General features: G+C 41.6%; 1 protein-coding gene across 3 annotated transcripts in view; it reads left to right on the forward strand.

The window, feature by feature from the left end:
- mtor (mechanistic target of rapamycin kinase) overlaps positions 1-17,017 on the forward strand; it is a 341,456-nt gene that overhangs the window by 16,485 nt on the left and 307,954 nt on the right. The window lies entirely within an intron of this gene.

Below are 17,017 nucleotides of genomic sequence, written 5' to 3' on the forward strand. Positions count from 1 at the left end.
TATCAGGTGCATTTACCAACAGATCTGTACTGGGTTGAAAAATTGGATTATGCAATTTGTGGAGTAGTTGACAATTGTATTCTGCTTTGATTCATGAATTGAGATGATGAGTTAGCTGGGAGCTGCACTGCCAATAGGCTAAAATAGCCAAACATAACATTCAGGTTTAGAATATAATTTTGACTGTTTTGTTGTCTAAATGCCAACTGTAGTAGCAGAAAACTATGCTACTAATCTGTTAACTATATTAAATGATCTGTCGATACTCCAAGGCTCTATTCTACCAGAGATGTATCTTCACATTCATTGTCTTAGAGTAAAACTTTAACCACCTAAGCATTATCAGTAATATCATTTGTACTTGGAATGTACCCTGCTAAGGCTTCTTTTGAATTGGTAATATAATCTAATAGGGGAGGAGCTACAAAAGAAGTTGGTGCTTAAGTAGATGGAATGTGGTTGGAGTAGGCATTTACTAGTTGTCTGTGACAGACATCAGACCTCTGACATTTGTTTCATTGCCTGTTTGTAATCATCAATAGAAAATAGTGAAATTAAGTATGTACACAGGAACGATGAGTAATGTGCACTCACAATTTAGGTAAGAATGTAATTTGATGTATGCTTTTGTACTGTATGTATCAACTTGTGCTTTAAAATTGTGAGAATCTGAATTAGAATCAGATTTATTTTCATTGGTATGTTGTGAAATTTGTTGTTTTGTAGCAGCAGTACAATGCAAGACAAATAATGACTTACAAATAAATAGTGCAAAAGTTAAATAGTGAGGTGGTGTGTTTGGTGATGGGATTCAGTTGAAGGGTGGAGGTTGTGTAGAATGATGTGTTGGATGCGGAGGCTCATGGGGTGGTAGGTGAGGATGAGGAACTCTATCCCTATTAAGGTGGTGGAGGCTGGGGTTAACCTAGATGCCTGGGAAATGCAGGAGATGACAGCATCAATGTTGGAGGAAGGGAAAACATGTTCTTTGACGAAGGACATCTCTGATATTCTGGAAAGGAAAGCCTCATCCTGAAAACAGATATGGAGATGATGAAGGAACTGAGAAAATGGAGTAGCATTTTTACAGCAGACAGGGTGGAAAGAGGTTTGGTCCAAATAGCTGTGGGAATCGGTAGGCTTGTAAAAGATTTCGATAGGCAGCTTATTGTCAGAATCACTTTATTGCCATTATGTGAAACATACCAGAATTGATTTTGGTTCTGTGCCAAGAGTAAAACACAGGACAATCCAAAACAGAAAACACAATAGCAACCAACAATTTACAAGACAATACTGTAAACTACATCAGTAATCAAACTTAAATGTTTACATGGAAAGCAGGAAAGACCATTTAATGGATGTTGTGCAGCGACGGTATTACTAATGAGTAAGCTTTCTTGAGAAGCTGTGTAGCTACAGCAAAGAAACTTTGAGATGATGTGATGATGGAGACGGAGAGGTTGAGAAAGGGGAGAGATGTGTCAGGAATGAACCAAGTGAAGTTAAAGGCAGTGTGGAAGTTGGAAACAAGATTGATGACATTGACCGTCTCAGTACCAATGCAGTCGTCAGTGTAGTGCTGAAAGAGTTGGGGAGCATTACCAGGGAAAGCTTGGAACATGGACTGTTTTACGTAGCCAACAAAAATATAGGCCAAGCTGGGGCCCATTGGGGTGCCCATCGCTACCCTTTGAGTTTGGAGAAAGTGTGAGGAGTCGACAGAAAATTGTTGAGGGTGAGGACCAACTCTGCTGGATGGGAACTGCTCTGGTCTGTTGTCAAGAAAGAAGTGGAGGACTTTTGAGGTCTTCTTGATGGGGATAGAATTAAATAGAGACTGGACATCCATTGTCAAAACGAGGTGGTCGGGGCTAAAAATTGAAAGTTGTTGAAGGGATCGAGAGCATGTGAAGTACCACGGATTTAGATGGGAAGGGATTGAACCAAGGGGGATAGAATGGAGTTGAGGTATGTGGACATAAATTCAGTGGGCAGGAGCAGGTAGAGACAATGGGCCTACCTGGACAGTCAGATTTGTTGATCTTGGGAAGGAGGTAGAAATGAACAGTAAGAAATGAGTTTGGTGGCAGTGGATCGGAGATTTTCAGTGCTGACAAGGTTAGTGATGGTGTGGGAGATAGTGGTCTGATGGTCTGGAGCTGGAGTGGGGTCCTTTTCAAGGCGTATATGATTGTTATACGAAGTTATGGAAGATTGTGTAATGAAAACTATTGTGCAATAATATATCTGGGCTCTACTTGCTTTAACTCTTAACTGTAAATATGCCATCCACTCACATTTTCTTTTTAAATCTATACACAATCTTTCTGAAGCACCATTCCCAGTTATACACAGGAGGGCTACTCTACTAATACTTCACTTGTAAGCTGTGCTTTAAGTATTACTTGCTATTCAACTTGACTTGCTCTACTGATCATAAACATGGGATTCTCCAGGTGCTGGATACCGAGAGCAACACATACACAATGCTAGAGGAACTCAGCAGGTCAGACAGCATCTATGGACATTAATTAAAATTAACATTTTAGACTGAGGCCCTTCATCAAGACATGAGGTCCTGATGAAGGGTCTTGGCCTGAAATGTCGGCTGTTTATTCATTTCCGTAGATGCTACCTGACCTGTTTTGAGTTCCTCCAGCATTTAATATGTGTCACCCTGATGATCATTCAGAATGTGATCAGGGATCAGTCCTGCCCTAAAAATTGTTCTGAGCCCTCATTCTATAATTTAAAAAAACTGTGGCAATTGTGATCGGCACATTCTACTCTTTGATTGTATTTCATTCATCCTCTTTCGCCTGCTATATAAACTATCAGATATGGAAATTTTGATGCTTGACTATTCGCACAGTAACATGTTTAGATGGGAACACTAAGATTATCTCATTCTGAAATGCTAGTGAATAAATTTTACATTAATAGTGATTCTAATGTTTATTATGGAGACAGAAGAGGTTCTGCAGATGCTAGTGATCTCCAGATCGCCACCCATTTCAATTCCACTTCTCATTCCCACACTGAAATGTGTGTTCATGACATGCTCTACTGCCATATTGAGGCCAGATGCCTGATGGAGGCACAAAAACTCTCTTCCAGTTTGGTAGTCTCCAACCTGATGCAATCAAAATCAATTTCTTCAACTTCTGGTAACCTCTCCACTCTGTTTTCCTTCCCTTTCCCCTCTTGTTTTCCCACATTCCCATAGTTCCTCACCCTTTCTATTCATTTCCCTCTGGTTCCTATGTCTTTCCCCATACTCCATGGTCTACTGTCCTGTCAGATGCCTCCTTCAGTTCTTGGCCTTTACCTGTCACCTCCTAGCTTTTCACATCATTCCCTTTCATCTCTCCTCCCTTGCATGTCTACCTTCCCCCCAACTGAGTGCACCTGTCACCTGGTACTTAATGCCTTTTTATTCTAGCTTCTGCCCTCTTCTTTTCTGTCCCAATGAAGGGTCTCAGACATCGACTGTTCATTTCCCTCTACAGATGCTGCATGACTTTCTGAGTTCCTCCAGAATTTTGTGTCTGTTGCTCTGATGCTTATTACTTTTAAGAAATCTGGTGTGGACATAACTAACTTTTCATATTCTGCTTGAATTGTGTATCTGTGGTGATGGTCACATTGGGGCCCAGAGCATTTTCTGTGTTTGTATAATATTCATGATTTTTTCTTGGCCCTCAGCATGTTTTAAATTTTTTTTAGAGATGCTTGCTGGAGTAGAATTCTTATTTGAGTTTATTTTGTTTGCCATGGGCTAATTGGCAAACACTTAAGTGGGAAAAATTTTGACCATAGTCCTTATGGTTGCTTGGAATTAGCAACATTTAGTGTTTTGCTGCTTTAGGTGTTATTATTTAATAACTTCTGCAAAGTCTGAGTCAGCAAATGAAACAACATAATATATATTTTAAAATGGACATAAAATCATATCTCTGCTGGTCGGGTTGAGTTGTTCTCCAACCTTGGTAGTTCATTTGCGAACATTTCGTCACCATACAAGGAGACATCATCAGTGCACAACAAAACTACCCACAAGGATCCATGACCATCAACTGCTGTAAAGCAGCATAACCAATTCTCCCTAGTCTCTACCCATGAAGATTCAGAGGGGCACAAATTCGACTGGACATCAGTGAAAGTCATGGCGCAAGTAAACATGCATCATGCAAAAGAATTCCTAGAAGCATGGTTTTCTGTGAACAATTCTGTAAACAGACATGTAGACCCCAATCCTATTTACAGTATAAGCCAATGTGAGCAAAAATTCCACACCACAGCGCACAGAGTTTTCCACACAACCAATTAGCAATGCCCTCTCCTGACATCACAATTGAATTTCCGTAATGAGGACTAATCAGCTGATTGGTAAGTATATAAAGGCCAAGCATTAGGAAGATACACCACAAATTAACAGCACACTGATGATTTCTCCTCGTTTGGAGATGAAACGTTTGCAAATGAATTGCCAAGATTGGAGAACAACTCAATCCAACTATTAACTACTTGAGCTACACATTTTCAAAGCCACTTCCAACATCTATGCTGATGGTTGACCTTTACACATTTTCTGCATGGGGTTTCAGAAATTTCTGAGCAAAGTAGTAGTAATTTTTAAAGGTTTTTGAAAGCTAAGACTTCAGCTTTTAGCAATTGCCCTTCAGACTCATTTTCCTGAGTTTATTAAACAAGCCTTTGAGTCCAGCATTATACTTGGTAGAAAGGGTATTACTGAACAGAAAAATATATTTCTGAGGGTAAAGGTGTAATCAGTGGGATGCCATGCCCATTTAAGAGACGGGAGTAAATTTAAAATCTGTGGTTGCTCATCACACCTTACCACTATGGGCTGAGGATTTTGCTTGGTGTAACTAAATACTACCCATACTAAGGCTGCTTCAAGAACGCACCAAAGCTCAGGGGCATTTTATAGATCTGCAATCTGTATCAGTTTGAAGGACATGGGCAGCAGGCCACCTTAACTTGAAAGTTCTTAAAGTTGCCACCATCATAACTTGAAACTTTTAACATTATTTGTCTCTACTAGGTCATAATGGTGGAATGCCATTTCTACCAGCACAATGTTTTTACCAAATCTTGCACTTGGTTAAGACTTGACTATGTTAAGCACATTGTGGCATGAGTATTGACACATATTAATAATTGATTTCTTGTGGGGAATGTATCAATAGAACCTTGCAGCCATTACTCTGGATGGACACTTAGCAGAAAGGATATGTAAATAGGTTACTAAGTCATGGAAAGGTGAGGATTGCCTTTCTGAACTATAGACATTTCAGTACATCTTTTCCCTCGGTCCACAAACTTGTGTTTTAAAATCTCAAAAATATATGGGGTATCATAGTCAGTCTTGCACTATTAAATCAAATTTTTAGAGTCCATTGATAAAGTCCAACCTCAACCTCGGCGGGAGGAGAAGATGGCAGCGCGACGCAACTCGCAGTGGCCACTCCGGTAGTTATTTGTCAAGTAGGGTGCTACGCACAATCCTGATTTGATAGAGACAGACCTGAAAGCACGGAGGAACATCTGCTGAAACTTCTGAAATGCCTGCTTTGCTGCTGCTGCTACTGTGTGGTCCAGAATCTCCGGAGGAGAACGCCCCGAATCCTTGGCTTTGCTTGTTGCTCGGCGGCCGGGACGGGTGGAAGCGCTCGGCAGAGGATGGTGCTTGGAGAGGCTGTGTCGGAGGGGCTGGTCGGAGGCTCGAAGTTTTCGGACGGACTCAGAGTCCGCTGCGGTCGGGTGCTTCCAATGGTGCTGCATCGGCAAGTTGGCACGCTTGGAGGTTCATGGCAGGGAGAGTTCCTCCCTTCTGCCGCCTGCGTGAGATGATGAGTCTGTCGGGACTTTGAGACTTTTTTTACCGTGCACATGGTCTGCTCTTTATCAAATTATGGTATTGCTTTGCACTGTTGTAACTATATGTTATAATTACAGGTGTCCCCTGCTTTTCGAACGTTCACTTTATGAAACCTCACTGTTATGAAAGACTTACATTAGTTCCCTGTTTTTGCTAACAGAAGGTGTTTTCACTGTTACGAGAAAAGGCAGCGTGCGGAAAAAGCAGCGCGTGATTAAAAAGAAATCAGCATGCATCCTGAGCAGCCGCTCTCCCCCGGATTCGGAATGGCATTCTAGTCGACATTGCTTAAACATGTGCCTGTGAGCATCCGTTTGCAAGATGAGTTCTAAGCTTTCGGAAAAGCCTGAAAGAGCTCGTAAGGGTGTTACACTTAGCGTAAAACTAGACTTAATTAAGCGTTTCGATCGTGGTGAATGAAGTAAGGACAAAGTGAGTTTGGCTTGTGAAAGTTGACGAAGATGATGTTGAAGAGGTTTTGGCATCTCATGACCAAGAACTGATAGATGAAGAGCTGATGCAATTGGAAGAGGAAAGGATAACAATCGAAACAGAATGAGTAATGATAAAGTACGACTTTAATTTTGAAAGGGTACTTCAGTTTAGGGCATATTTGCAAGATGGTTTGAGTCCTTACAAAGAACTGTATGATAGAAAAATTCGCGAGGCTCAGCAGTCAAGCATACAGTACTGTTGTTTTTCAAGCCTTCCACATCAGCCACAGCAGACGACGAACTTCGACCTTCGACATCAAAGCAGGCAGTTATAGGAGAAGATGAGCTGCCTGCCCTAATGGAAACAGACGACAATGAGATGACACCTCAGTGTCCTACCACCCCAACCCCCAGGCCGCGGACAGATACCGATTCGCGGAGAATGCAGGGGTACAGCGGTGGCCGGGAGGCACATAGCCACCGCTGTACCCCTGCATGCTTTGCGAATTGGTATCGGGTTGTTGCCCGGAGGGTGGGGGCCACTGCACCACCCCAGTCTCCGATGACTCAGTCTAACACACCATCATCAGTGTGCTCGGCCCTGTCTTCCCAATTCCCGTAAGTGATACTACACTGTACATACATTATTTCTACTTTATATCGGCTGTGTATTTTTACGTGTTATTTGGTATGATTTGGCAGCTTCATAGCTTAAAGGTTACTGGAGAACGCTTGCGTCGTGTTTTTGCCGATGGCGCTTGCGTAAGATTTTCGCTACGGAGAACAGTTCAGGCAATGATTGTGGAAAAGTATTTCTACTTTATTATAGGCTGTGTATTTATCATATCATTCCTGCTTTTTACTATATGTTACTGTTATTTTAGGTTTTATGTGTTATTTGGCATGATTTGGTTGGTTATTTTTGGGTCTGCGAATGCTAACAAAATTTTCCCATATAAATAAATGGTAATTGCTTCTTCGCTTTACAACATTTCGGCTTACGAACTGTTTCATAGGAATGCTCTACCTTTGTATGGCGGGGGAAACCTGTACGTGGTTTTGTCAGTTTTAGTCTTGGTTTGTCTGATGTTTTCTTGTGATATCATTCTGGAGGAACGTTGTATCATTTTTTAATGCATGCATTTCTAAATGACAATAAACGAGGACTGAGTGTCCTCATAATCTAATCTAATCTAATCATTTATCATGTTTTGCCATGAATAAGCTAGTATTCTGAAAAGAAAATAACTGTGATTCAAAACCAAACAAACTTCTAAATGTATTTCAGAGAGAGAAAAAAAGGAGTCTCTTTTTATGTTGTCTTTTAGGAGTATATTATGCTGTCTTTTAGACAGATGTGCTGTGTTTGGATAAGTGGAGTGTAGGACTGCAAATATTTCATTATTTTCAGAAACCATGTTTCATTGAGATATAACTTGAGTAATGTGATAAATCTGTAGCCAGCTAACAAAGTTGTATGAGGTTAAAAGAAGCTAATAAAAGTCACCAACATCTGGTGAGTCTGTTATATCACTTTGGGGATTAAAAAGGTTTTAGTTTTTAATATTTTGTTAAATTTTACTGTTAGATGTTCTCAACCTTGTGGTTTTCATCCTCAATAGTGAATAAGGAATTAAAAGCACTTCAAATTAAAATAGACAGCTGATTTTGCAGTTTATTATGTAACCGGGTGGAGCTGGTTAACTGAAGTTATTGTGAGCTGACGGTTGTAACTGGGAATGTAAGAATGTAGGTTCTGCTAAATTTAGCACAGTTTGTTTTGAAATGAGTTCAAAATTCAAAGTGTTTATTATCAAATTGCATACATTTCACCATATACAACCCTGATATTTGTTTTTTGTGGGCATACTCAATAAATCCATAATAGAATAATAAACTGTAATAGAGTTAATGAAAGACTGCACCAATGTGGGTGTTCAACCAGTGTACGAAAGACAACAACTGCAAATACGAAAAAAAGGAATAATAATAAATAAATAAGCAATAAATATCAAGAACATGGGATGACAAGTCTTTGAAATGTTCCCAGGCGGTGGGAACATTTCAATGATGGGGCGAGTGAAGTTATCCCCTCTGGTTCAAGAGCCTGGTGGCTTAGGGGTAATAACTGTTCCTGAACCTGGTGGTGCAAGTCCTGAGGCTCCTGTGACAAAGTTTTAGATGTCATGCTGAATCTTCACAAATTCCTAAGGAAGTAGAGGCGCTGCTGTGTTTTCTTCATAATTGCACTTGCGTGCTTGGCCCAGAAGAGGACCGGTGAAGGGATAACACTGAAGAATTTGAAGTTGCTGACCCTATAACATGCAGTGCCTGTTATCTATGGAAAATGGTGATTAAGGGACCTCATGAGACAAAGGCAAGTTGTAGCTTGAACTAAAATGCTTTGGTTATTTGTTTTTGGCTCCTGCATTAATCAGATGTGGCATCTGAGATAAAGTGTCTGATGAGACTAATTTAAGATATGATCTCCTACATATTTAACTAAATCTTGAAACGAGGTTAGTGACTGGGAAAAAATTATCACATAACGATCCACTAGTTTTACCTTTTTCACATTTTTCTCTACTGTGACTCTAATAAAACTCACGTCTTAAGCTTGTCCTATCCTAACACACTTTGGTCATCGTTACCCATTTCAATGCCCTGTGTTATTTCATTGTCCTTTCTCATTAACTTAAGCTGCCCTTCAACAAAACCCTCTATGTATTATTTAGGTTAAAGCCTCATCTGTAGCCCTAGTTATTCAATTTGCTCAGATACTAATCACAATTTAGTTGAAAGTATTCTATGAGTTTAAGCTGTTTGGACCCATAATCCCTGGAATTTAGAAAGTGATATAATTGGAAAAATACAGAATTGGTGTAGTGCTTAATAGGGTATATGCAGGGATGATGTTTCCCCTTGCTGGGGTGTCTATTATCAGGTATCAGAAAAAGGTCTTCAGCCAATTGTGAATGAAATGAGTAGAACTTTCTTCACCATGAGGAAGTGCAGTTTTGTTGCTGTGCGTATTCAAAGTAGAGGGCTGTGTGTGTGGTGCCCTGCTTTGCGACCATGGCTACGTGGCCAGATACAGTGTTTGCTGATTCTGTTATCAGCTTGATCAGCAACAATGATAAGATGGAACACAGGAAAGAGATGGCAAACCTCATATCCTGATGTCAGAATAACAACATTGCCCTTAACATCAGCAAGATGAAAGAGCTGATTGTTAACCTAGGATCTAAGGGTGCGGGTGCTATCCTCTTCAATGGAGCTGTTGTAGAAATGGTCAACAACTTCATATCACCATCTGATGAGGTGATCAAAAAAGTACATTAGCATATTTTTTTTATAGAAATCCTGAGATATCTGGCATGTCCATGAGGATTCTCTTGAACTTTCTGGAGCAGAGCTATAGAAACAGTCTGACTGGTTGAATCTCACACTGGAAGCCTATCGTGGCAACTGCTGTCTTCTGTACCAATGGAATGTGTAGACAGTGTTAAATACTGCTCAGTCTGTCACAAGCTTGTCTCTTCCTCCCATCCATTGTGCATTGCTTCAGGAAGGCTGAAAGTACTTGTCAGGGTTGCCTGCCATCGTAGCTATTCCCTTTCCTTCCTTCTACTTTTTAAAAGAAGATACAAGAACTTGAAAACCTGGACAGTCAGACTTCTCACTGCTGTCAGATTTCTGAAACAATTGTCTCTGTCAGATCCCCGTCCAGGTGGTTCTACCATGTTCTTGAAGTCTCAATTCTACCATCAGACATTAGACTAAGATGCATAAAAAGAGAAAGGGTTGGAATGAGAAACAGTTTCTTCCCCCAAGCCATTAGGTTTCTGAACTCCCTACTGCATCGTATTCAAATTGTCACTGGTTAAACTGTTCCATACCTTACAATATTTAGCACTTTAGTGTGTTATTTAAGTTATCTTCACCATGTTATCGTGTGTTATGGGTGTTATGTATGGTACTGTGTGTTACACCCTGGTTTGAAGAGACATTGTCTTGTTTCTATTTATGTTATATGGTTATATACATGTATATAGTTAAATGATAATAAACTTGACTACTTCTCTTGGTTATTCTTTTATTGTCAAGTTTCACACTTACTTTGCACCCACTTCAGATTCCACTGTTATCTTTGCACCATTCTGCTGATTTTATGTTTCTCTCTCATTGTGGTAATTATTATTACAGTGTATACGTTTACCCTGTGAACATAAACAAGAAATTTCATTGCACCTTGGTGTATATGAAAATAAATGGATCAAATCTGATATATTTGAATTGATGGATATTAGTTTAATACAAGAAGGTGGTGTTGAAGTAAAAGACTGGGCATAAGCTTCTGACTGGCAGGACAGACATGCATGATCAACTCCTGGTTCTATTTTCATAATTTTGCGATATTGGTTCATTGAAGGATAGCCTAAAATTCATTGTGGCAGTAAATACATGAGAAAGCTATCAAGGTATACAAAAACAAATTTTAGGTACTTTCTCAAGTATTTGAAAGTGGGAGGTAGTATAAGCGCACCAATCACAAATAAGAGAAAATCTGTAGATTCTCGAAATCCAGGCAACACCCACAAAATGCTGGAGGAACCCAGCAGGCCAGGCAGCATCTATGGAAAGGTGTACAGTTGACGTTTCAGGCCGACACCCTTCATTAGGTCCTGCCGACGGGTCTTAGCCCAAAATGACTCTATGGCCCAAAAGGCCCTTGACTCGGCATTTTCACTATGGATATCCTGTGACTATATACTTCTATCTCCCATCAGGAAGGCTTTAAAGCTGTCTGCATCTCCCAGAACAGCAACCTTACCAGTTCCCCTCCATCACCATCCTCTTTCATCTGGCGGACATGGTTCTTACTCTCAGCAATTTTTCTTTTGTCTTCTCTCATTTTCTCCAGACACCAGAGCTACAGCTATGCTGTGTTTTGGTCAGTTACTTAGAACAGTCCACGTTCTGAGTTTAAACTAATAATGCTCCACAACACTTTCAATCCTACGATAACAACTGCATTGGTGCTGCTTCCTGCACCCATGCTGAGCTCATCATCATCTTTGCCTCCAACTTCCACCCTGCCCTCAAATTTGGTTCATCTCTAACACCTCTGTCCACTTTCTTGATCTCCTGTCTCTGCCTCTGGAGACAGATTATCTACAGATAGCTTTTGCAAACCTACTGATTCTCACAGCTATCTTGATACCTTCTCACACTGTCAATTGTAGTAGGTAGATAGACAGATGGATACTTCATTGATCCCAGAGGAAATGACAGTGTCACAGTAGCATTGCAAGTGCTCAGATATACAAATATGCAAATATTAGAAGAGAAGTAAGAAAGAATAAAAAATAAGTTACATCAAAGAGTCTAACGGGGGGGGGGGGGTCATCACTTCCCCGGCCTATCGGTTGGCTCATTATAGAGCCTAATGGCTGAGGGTAAGAATGATCTCATGTAGCGCTCTTTGGAGCAGCACAGTTACCTTAGTCTGTTACTAAAAGTGCTCCTCTGTTCAGTCAAGGTGGCATGCAGAGGGTGAGAAACATGGTCTAGAATTGCCAGGATTTTTTTATAGGGTCCTCTGCTCTACCACAGACTCTGGTTTGTCCAGTTTGACTCCTATAACAGAGTCAGCCATCCTAATCAGTTTATTGAGCCTGTTGGCATCACCCGTGTAGATGCCATTGCTCCAGCACACCACCGTATAGAAGGTTGCTGGTGACAACAACTGGTAAAACCTGAAGGAGAGGCCTGCATACTCCAAAGGACCTCAGTCTCCTCAAGAAGTAGAGGCGACTCTGGCCCATCTTGTAACAGCCTCTTGTGTTGGTGCTCCACTCAAGTCTGTCATCCAGGTGCACTCCCAGGTACTTGTATGTCCTCGCCATAGTAACAGGGAGCAGTGCAGGCTTAGTCTTCCTAAAGTCCATCACCATCTTCTTTGTCTTAATGACGTTGAGCTGCAGATGATTCAGCTTGCACCAATTGACAAAGTTGTTTTTGGAAATTGGAAAAGCCTTCTATTCATCTTCCCAACTATATTCCCAACAATTGGTAAGTCATCAGAGAATTTCTGTAAATGACATGACTCAATGTTGTATTTAAAGTCTGAGGTATACAGGGTGAGCAGGAAGGGAGCCAATACAGTGGGGCAACAGTGCTGCTTATGGCCATGTTTGACACACAGCTCTGAAGCCGCATAAACTGTAGTCTGCCAGTCAGGTCGTGCAATATCCAGGATACAATGGAAGTGCCAACCTGCATTGTACCGAGCTTTCCCCGAGCAATGGGAGCTATATGATACAGAAGACACTTGAGAAATCATGAGTCTCACATTGCTGCCCTGTGGGAGTAGGCTCTGTTGATTAGGTAGATAACAGCATTGTCGACTCCAGTGTGCTCCTGGTAGGCAAACTGCAGGGGATCTGACCAGGGGTTGGAGGTGAGCCAGAACCAGCCTCTATAGGGTCTTCATGATGTGTGAGCTCAGGGCCATTGGATGGTGGACATTCAAGGCCTTTGGGTACTGGAATGCTATTCCCTTTTCTCAGTTCCTTGTCTCTACCATATTTGTTCTCAATATGAAGCTTTCCATTCTAGAAGATGTCAGATGTCCTCCTCCTTCAAAGAACGGGGTTTCCCTTTCATTACCATTGATGCTGCCCTCACCTGCATGTCCTCAATTTCTCTATTATCTGCTGCTCTCACCCCATCCTCCCGCTGCCACCAAGCATAGGTTTCTCCTTGTCCTTACCCACAACCCACTAGCTTCCATATCTCGCACATCGTTCTTTGTAACTTCTACCATCTACAATGATCTTACCAGTAAGCACTTTATTCTCTCCCTCCCACCACCCCCACTCTCCATTTTTAGTAGGGATCACTCTCTATGTGACTCCCTTGTTTACTCAGCCCTCCCTGGCAAGCATAACAAGTGCTACACTTGCTGCTACACCTCTTCTCTAACCACTATTCAGGGCTCCAAACTGTCCTTCCAGGTGAAGCAACACCATCTGCAAGGATTCATCCATTGTATCCGATGTAGCCCCCTCAACATTGTTGAGAACTGACGTAGATTGTGGGATTGATTTGTCGAATACCTTGGCTGCAAAAGATGGGAATTCCTGATGGCTACCCATTCAAGTTTGACTTTCAATTCCCATTCCAACATGTTGGTCTGTGGACTACTTCCATGCTCAGATCAGAGGAGCAGCACCCTCATATTCTGCATGAGTAGCCTCCATCCTGATGATATGATCATTCTTCCCCTCCCCCTTTCTCTTTTTCCATTCTGCTTTCTGATTCTCCTCTCACCCCTTCTCAGCTGCCCATCACTTCCCTCTGGCGCCCCTCATCCTTCCCTTTTTTCCATGCTCCACTGTCTTCCATCAGTTTTCCTCTACTTTAGACCTTCACCTTCTCCACCTGTCACCTCCCAGCTTCTTTCTTCATTCTCCCTCCCCCTACATACCCACCTTATTCCTCACCCGGTCTCACCTATCACTTGTCAGCTTGTACACCTCTCCCTCTCCCCACTTTCTTGTTCTGGCTTCTGCACCATTTTTTTCCATTGCTGAAGGGTCTCAGCCAGAAATGTTGACTGTTTATTCCCCTCCGTAGATGCTGCCTGATGTGCAGTTCCTCCAGCATGTTGTGTGAACAACCCCTAACATGGTTTTCCTTGCAACATGATGGATTAAAATGGGGATAATGGAATAGCTGAGCTGTCAGGGAAATATTTTGTATTCTCTTTCTGTGATATATGCAAAAATATACCAGAAATCCAAATAAATGTAGCAATTCATTTTAATGAATGTCTATTCTAGTGAGGGTAGGGAATGTATTGGTGAACATTGTATTATGAAAGATTTTGATACCTTTTGTAAAGTGCCACAACATCCGGTTTTGTTTATGCAACAAAGAGTCTGTAGGCTTGTGTTGGCTTTTTAATAGTGTTCAATATCACAGGAGTTTGTATGGTATTATCATAAAAAGGTGCAAACCCTAATTGTATGTAAATAGGACTGAGTTAGAAAAAGAAGAGAACTTGTATCCCTTTTATAAACAAATGAGGTTTTGCAGATCCTGGTAATCTAGAACAATACACAGAAAATGCCTGAGGACCTTTCATCGGGACTGGAAAGGAAGTGGGCAGAAGTCAGAATAAGAGGTTGGGGGAGGGAGAGGAGGGCAGATGATAGGTAGGATCAGATGAGGAGTCTTTCACTTGCCAGTTTGCACTCCAGCCACACCCTCCACCTTATTCTGATTCCTGTCCCCTTTTCAGTCCTGATGGAAGGTGTCAGCCCAGTATGTTTACTGTTTATTCCTCTCCTCGAGATCTGCCTGACTGGCTTGAATTCCTCTAGCATTTTGTGTGTGCTGCATTATTAGGTTATTGTTCGGTGTGCTTGAAATCATTTTTTTTGTTTCTTAATTTTTGAATACTTCAATGTCGTAAGCACAATTCTGTCATCCTTGTACATCAATGCATTGGGATTGTAGATGGGGAAAAGCTTGGAATAACTTTACAAGCTTATCAAAGAAAAGTAAGGTAATGGTATGCTTTTGGAATTGACAATTCTTCATACAATTAAAGATATGAAGTAATAAGATGTTAATAAATTAGCTAGTGGTGTCACGGTCATGGGCATTTAATTTGCCTTTCCCATGACCATTGTAGAAGGTTTGGTTTAGAAAGAGGAGATCAGGCTTTGACTCGCTAGGTATTTCTTCCCAGAAATATATACTGAGAGGCCTGGAGAAGAGTTTAAAAAAATTATCAGAAGGAATTGGAAGTTCATAATTGAACAATGTTTTTTGCTTGATAGTTCGAGGTAATTAGGTGTATATTGTAACCTTGGTCATCATGTCCTGCGGCATGATGCAGTTTAGGTAGCCTAAGGTAGAAGGGACATGACAAGATAGAACTCTAGTTCAAGGGCCCATCTTGTCGTAAAACAGGTCTATTTGAGTGTGTTATAACGGTGGGTTGAAAGTGTCTTTGATGATTTGTATCAGCAGGCCAACCTCCAGAGCACCATATAACATCAAAAGATGTAAGCATTCTGCAGGTTGGTCGGGATTGGAAAATGGACGTGAACTTGGAAAAAAAGCTTGTGTTTTCCACAAGCATTGCGGCTACAACACTCCAGCCAGGCATGGTCCTGTGGTCCACAACAGCCAAGCTGGCATATGTTGTGGAATTGACAGTTTTGATGGTGTCAAAGAAGCTTATGAGAGGAAAAAGACCAAGTACTCTGAACTGGCAACTGAAGCTGCCCAGAATGGCTGGAAGACCAAGATTTTCCCTGCAGAAGTGGGATGCAGGGGATTCGTTGCTACATCTACGACCAGTCTATTGAGGAAGATGGGGGTGCGGGATCACTCCCTCCAAGCAATCAAGTCCTTGTCAAATGCAGCAGAAGAAAGCAGCAATTGGATTTGGATTAAAAGGAAAGACAACAACTGGGCTGCAAGATGACGACAGGAGGGTATGCAACTGAGGGGTGTGTACCTGGGATGCCAGGTAGCATCGTTGAGCCCTCTGGAGATGTCGTGGGCTTATCAATGAAACGTCAAAGAAGGAGGGTGCCCACCTGATGACCCCGATGAGGTACCTACCCTCCTTGTCACCACTCCAAACCCACTGGCAACATTGAGAGTGCTGATTTACTGCAGGGATTGAAACATCAAGTCCTAGTAGCTCTACTATTGTATTTTCCTCCCCAAGGAAGTGAGGAGAAGAAAGAATGAGCAGGGTGAATGGGTCTTTGACATACTCACTTCTGCTGTTACATTACTAATGTTTAGAGCAGCAATGTAAGTCCTCCAACTCTGTCTGTCCTTGGCCACTCAGATGTAGAAGGATTCTCCATTGCTGATTCTGTAACAGTTTTATTTTACCAGGCAGGGTTATTAGCTCTGAGCTGAACTCCTGAACTTGGAGGACTAGTGGACAACTCTTAGTTTGGCCTCTACCTTTTGACCTGTTTGGCATGGGTAACCTTACCAAGAGCCAAAACATAAAACCCTGACTCCAGCCAACGTAGCTGTCTGGGTCATTGAGACATGCAAGTCATATATGTTGTGGTTCTCTTGGAGTACTTTGATTTTATTGATTGCTATCTCGAGGTGAGAACTGTAGACAGTCAGTGGAGGGGAGGCAACTTTTCATGATGGATTGAGCTACGTCCACAACTCTCAGCAATTTCTTTCAATCTTGAGCAGTGCAGTTGCTGTGTTATTAGCCTGAATTTTCCTAGGAAATTACTTCAGTCAGAGGGTGGTAAATCTGTGGAATTTGTTGCCACAAGTGGCTGTGGAGGCCAAGTCATTGGGTGCATTTAAGGCAGAGGTAGATAAGTTCTTGATTAGCCAGGACATGAAAAGGTATGGGGAGAAGGCAGGGGATTGGGGATGACTAGAAGAATTGGATCAGCCGATGATTGAATGGTGGAGCAAACTGGATGGGCTGAATGGCCTACTTCTCATATATTTTAGGGTCTTATGGAAATGACAGCTGTCCTCATGGAACTATCTGTAATTACATATATAAATATCAGCATCAAGGCTCCCATGATGTTCTGAACATGACTGGCTGATGTTTTTGCTATTTATACTCTGATAACGGACTCCTCATGGAGTATCTGTT

This window comes from Mobula birostris, chromosome 27, assembly GCF_030028105.1.
Source record: "Mobula birostris isolate sMobBir1 chromosome 27, sMobBir1.hap1, whole genome shotgun sequence".
NCBI lineage: Eukaryota > Metazoa > Chordata > Chondrichthyes > Myliobatiformes > Myliobatidae > Mobula > Mobula birostris.